The following is a 6,000-nucleotide window of genomic DNA, read 5'->3' as shown; positions in this document are numbered from 1 at the left end:
CGTGTTGGAAAGAAACAGTGCTCCCATGTGAAAAGCTGCTTTTCTTCCAGGTTGTCTGTGACGATGACCTCCCAGCAGAGCGGCAAAGACTTTTCCAAGGGCTCTTCGCTGGACACGAAGACTTCGTGTCCCACCCCGGTGCCCGACGCCTCGCCCTGCTGCGGCGCCAGCTCCGCCGCCTGCTGCTGCTTTCCCGTGAGGCGCCGCCTGCAGGGCAGCCGCGGCTGCTGCTGCTGCGCGGACAACAGCCAGAGGTCCCGGTCCTCGAGCTCCGACTGCTGCGGCGCATGCTGAGGCCACGGCTGCCCCACACCTGAGCGAGAGCTGCTCCCACGCCGTGCCTGCGCCCCGCAATACCGTGCTTCCCTGCAGGACAGGGCCTCAGAGCTTGCCCCCTTAAAGATAACTGCTCTTCGGTGTTCAGACACCCACCCTGTACTCAGCCCCACAAAACTCCCTGACCACGCCCCCCCCGCCCCCTCTTGTGCTTTTTCTCCTTGGGAAGCTGAAAGCCGTGGGTGGGACACCGGACTTTACTGTCTGCAGGGACTTGCATATGTAGGTGCTCAATAAATGCCTACTGATTTGATTGTCTTTTGAAGACATGTCATAATAAAACTTCTACCTCCTGAGAACACTCCCTTTCCTATTTGTTGTTTCATTTGTGTATTTATTATCATGTTCTGTTACTCATTTTCTCACTCAGCTCTGGCTTGGCACATTTGTAAAAGGCGGGAAACTAAAAATTTCCCTGGAAAGCCTGAACAAGAGTGGCTTTCTGGTACTTAATCGTGATAGCAGAACTCACATAATGGAGCCAGACAGTGTTCTGAAGGCTTTATGGGACATGCATCATCTGACTCAGTGAGGTAGGTGCTATTATACCCATTTTACAGAAGAGAAACTGAGGTTAAGGACCTTGCTCAAAGTCATTCAGCTGGTGCATGATGGAAAAAGCCAGGGCTTATGCTCCTAACTGCTCAGCTTGGTCCCCGGAAGGCTTCCAGAGCCTTGCCACTGAGGTGCTCACTCTCCTACCCATCAGGCCCAGGCAGCTACGTGGCAAAGGTTTGGATTTGCAACTCTTAAGGGCTTTGGAATCAGGTGAGCTGAGACTTAACTTTTGCCACAGAAGAGCACCAGCCCACTGCTTTGCTTGCTGGGTAAGGGAACTTTGCCAGTTGAGCGTTCCAGGAGACTGGGAACCTCCCCCTCCAGGCCTCATTCATGCAGCTGAGGTCTGACTGGGAGACATGGGTTTCCAGGACTCTGCAGGGTGAGAAGTGCCATGCTCAGAATTATGGGAATGTCATTCTCTAGAGGTGGTGGTTGTGGTGGGGTCATCCTGAGTAGCTCGGAAACCTCAGCCTGCAGATGTAGATCTTATCCACTCATTTCAGGAAGAGGAAACGGAACAATGTCCTCTGCAGTGGTGTCTGCTGGGTTCACAAGGGAAGAGGCAATAGTAACAGTGATACTAATAGTGACAATAGCTACCACTTATTGGACATTTACTCTGTTCCCATGCTTGGTTGGGCACAGGTTTAGGCATTTTACATATATTATCTCCTTTAATCCTCACAATAATCTCCATACATAGACAGGAATTTCCCTATTTTTTTCATATGTAATGAAACTGGGGCTCAGAGAGTTTCAGTGACTTGGCCAAAGTCGCACAGCTAGCGAATGTTCCAGGTCCCTGGATGGTGAGTGAGGGAGATGAGATTTGAACTGGGATCTGTCTGACTCCAAAGTCCATGTTCTCAGACTCAAACTGTCATATTCTCCTATCTTAGAAATCACCATCGCCCAGGGAAGGGGACACTCAGACCTCTGCAGACACACCCAGGCTCTTAGAAAATTGAAGCCTGGCTTCTTGGCTGCTGCTCCGTCAATGACCCAATGACTGGTAAGCTCTGTCAGGGCATCCACCCAACAAAAGGTATTTGCTCTGAGGCAAGGTCAGAAATGCTTCATTGATTTCATCCAGGATGTTTATACTTGAGACCAAATGACCCCTGTCATGGAGGCTCTGAAAGGCAGTCCTGCTCTGAATGAGAGGGGCCCTTATTTCCATCTCCGGGATTCTGTAATTTCCAGTGAGAGGTGATTTGTGGAAACTGTTTACAAACAGATGACATCACCCATGGAGCTGCCTCTCCCAATGCCAGTGATGTGTGTTGAGGCAACAAGCCCTGGGACTTGGTAGAGGGGTGAGGCGGGTAGGGAGAACCACCTGACTCAGAACAGACAGATTGGAAAGCCAGCCTCAGGGTGGAGGGGGTGACCCTTAATCAGGGAGCTGAGGCATGAGTTTTGGGAAAGAAAGATGGTGACTCACCACTGAGAGACACGTGAATCCGAATAGCAGTATATACCCTTGCACACAAGGCACAAAGATATGGATTAAATGGCTGACTGTGAGATGGTGGTATGGCCAGGCTCAAGTATGTGACCCCCAGCAGGACACACAGGGGGACTTTGATGAGAAAGGTTTGGGCATTCTAAGAATAGTTTTATTACAGAAACCTGGAAAGCTACTTTGGATGGGCTAGAGCTCTCTGTTCATGGCCCCATAGCCTTTTCTGACTTCTAGCAGCAGGTAAAGCTGTATACGTGGCACAGGCTTTCCCTCAGTGACAGCACTGTTGAATGTATTTTATTCATTATGGCTCCAGTTCCTGCTTAAATTATGTTATTATAGTAATAAAAATAGCAGCTGATATTTATATAGAACTTAGCAGTTTATAAGGTGTTTTCACATATCTCCTTCACAATCTGTAAGACAGTATTATTGTCTCTGTTTTCTTTTTTTTTAAAATGTGTCTCTTATTTTTATTTATTTATTTATTTATTTATTTATTTATGGCTGTGTTGGGTCTTCGTTTCTGTGCAAGGGCTTTCTCTAGTTGTGGCAAGTGGGGGCCACTCCTCATCACGGTGCGCGGGCCTCTCACTATTGCGGCCTCTCTTGTTGCGGAGCACAGGATCCAGACGCGCAGGCTCAGCAATTGTGGCTCATGGGCCTAGTCGCTCCGCGGCATGTGGGATCTTCCCAGACCAGGGCTCGAACCCGTGTCCCCTGCATTGGCAGGCAGATTCTCAACCACTGCGCCATCTGTTTTCTGTTTAACAGATTACGAGAGGCTCTGAGAGTTTACATGATCCACCTGAGGTTATCCAGCCAAGAAGTGGCAGTCTCTGATTGGACTAGGTTTTCTAATGCTTTCCAAGAAAGCCAAGAGCCATCTCTTCTTTTTTTAAAAATTTTTATTGGAGTATAGTTGATTTACAATGATGTGTTAGTTTCTGCTGTACAGTAAAGTGATTCAGTTATACATATACATATGTCCACTCTGTTTTAGATTATTTTTCCATATAGGCCATTATAGAGTATTGAGTAGAGTTCCCTGTGCTATACAGTAGGTTCTTATTAGTTATCTATTTTATATATAGTAGTGGGTATATGTCAGTACCAATCTCCCAATTTATCCTTCCTCCCTGCTTACCTCCTGGTAACCATAAGTTTGTTTTCATCTGAAGAGCCCCCTCTTCTTAATCTGTACACTGAGATAATTGAATAATGTCACCCAATTAATTATTTAGGGACAGCGTTTATTTATCCCTTATTTATCATTGCATTCCTAGCATCTAGAACTATGCCAGGTACATATTAGTGGTTAATAAGTAAATGGATGTTAATTAGCACATCATGTGTAAAGTATTGACCTAAACACTTCTAGGAGATGCACAAAAGTATGTCTTTACCTCAAGGAGCTTATAGTCTGAGTTGAGAAACATGGTAAATAATCATATAAGATATGAATGATAACATCACATACAAGAAATAATGTCACATACAGATACGTACAATACATACAAATGCAAGAAACATCAAAAACAAAACACGACATAGATAAGCACTAGGGGGGTTCAAATGAATTTAGATGAGGATTTGTTACAGGACTTCAGATGAGGGCAAGTTACTGTGGACTGGGTTATTCGCAAGATTTCATGGAGGAGGGGTCTGCACTGGGTCTGAAGGATGGAGACACTTCGGGAGGCAGAGATTCATTTGTTTATGCATTTACTCAACTCCGTCAGATGCCGTTGGCAGTGCTGGGACAGGATGAAGAATGAGACCAAGACCCTGCCTGCATGGACCTCACCTTCCGGGACAGAGGCAGACAAGAAAGTGAGCAGGAAAGTCAGATTATTTCACATAATGAAAAGTGCTGTGATGAAATAAAGAAGAGAGATATACAGACATGAACCGAAGGTGTATGGAGATTTTAGATAGGGACCAGGGAAGGCTTCCCTGAGGAAGAACTATTTGAGCAGAAAAGGTGGGAATCACTGCACAGAGCAGGAAGGCATATGATTATGGGGTTCTTACCTTGCTGGCAGCTTGAGGCTACGATGTTTAAGGGGAGCACACAGTTATGTTGGCCCCATTAGAAACTTTTACTACTAGGGAAGTAGCTTGGAATTCCAGTTGCTTGGCATACAGATTTGATGCTAAGATTAATCAGATACTATGAGCTGGGCATTACTTCACTTAATCCTCCCAACTCTCCCACAAGCTAGGTTTTTTTCTCACATATTTGGGATAAGAAAACTAAGATATTATTATAACAGGTAGCCATCCCAAGGTTGTACAGCTTGTAATTGTCAGAACAGGATTTTGAACTGTGTATGTCTGACTCCAAAACCAATGATCTGAACACTGAGCTCTAATTGCTTTTTGGGGATGAAGAAGGCGAGTAGTTTTAAGCTTGAACAGAGGGAGGAGAAAGGAGGTCCAAGGTGGAGGTGGTGGTGTAGAAACACCACGAGGACACATCCTTAGAGAGGAGAGATGAGGCCAGATCACAGATGGTTTTGGTTGCCAAATCAAGACATTGAAACTGTATATATTTGTGGCAAGTGACGGTAGAAAAATGGTTTTGAAAGAAGTACTTTAGGAAGATAGGAGTTGGTCTACATAACACCTACAGTACTCTCCGACATGACCCTAAGATTAATTAGGCAGTGGTAACTAGGATGCTCTGGAGGAGGAAGTGAATTGAGAAAATATGGTATATCACTGTGAGAAGGTGCAATGGCCCAGGCTTGAAGTGAGGATCTGAACGCAGTACATGGCAGTGGGCAAGGAAAGGAAATGACGGATGTCAAAAGCATTTGTCCAGAAGGAAGAAGAATAGACAGAGCTGGGTGATGTATTGGGACTGCAGGAGAGGAAGCAGCTGGGGTTCTCTGAGGCTTTGTGACTGGTGATTGGGAAATGATTATGCCACTGACAAAACAGAGAAGTCAGGAGAAAAGAGATGTGGGGAGGAGGAGTAAGTTTGGTCCAGGGCATGTTGAGTTTGAGGTGCTAGCAACACATGATCATGAGGCAGGATGTGGGGCTGGAACTCCAGACATAGAATCTCTGAAAATTGATATAAACACATAGAAATAAGTCATCCAGAGATGAGAGTCAATTCCTTCGGAATGAATGTGGTTCCACCTCTTCATTGAAAGTTACTGAGAGGACAGACCTGGTCTGTCTGTCTTGTTCATTGCAGCAACCTCAGTGTAAAGAACAGAGACTGGTTCACAGAAGGCACTCAGTCAATATGTGTTGACTGAATGCAGTCAATATGTGTTGAGTGAATGAATGAACAAATGAATGAATGGGCAAACAGAAAGTCAGGAGTTGAGCTGAGGGGGAAATCGAGCATTTAGAGGGGAAGCTGAGTCCCAAGGGAAGAGGGCAAAGATGAAATCAGAGAAATTACTCAGACAATTCATAAGACTATTTTTGGGTCTTAGATTCTAGAAATCCAGGTGGAGGAGAACCAGGACAGTGCAGAATTGCAGAAGCTGAAGGATCTCATCCAAATCAAGTTAATTACACAGAATCTTTCTTCCTGTTGCATGATCTATCTTGTACTCTTTAAATCATTGAACAGTTATAATAAGAGATTCCATCAGGAGGGATAGAAGTTTCATCTT

The sequence above is a fragment of the Eubalaena glacialis genome, chromosome 3 (genome assembly GCF_028564815.1).
Source record: "Eubalaena glacialis isolate mEubGla1 chromosome 3, mEubGla1.1.hap2.+ XY, whole genome shotgun sequence".
Classification (NCBI taxonomy): Eukaryota; Metazoa; Chordata; class Mammalia; order Artiodactyla; family Balaenidae; genus Eubalaena; species Eubalaena glacialis.
Note: the sequence above shows the minus strand (reverse complement) of the source record.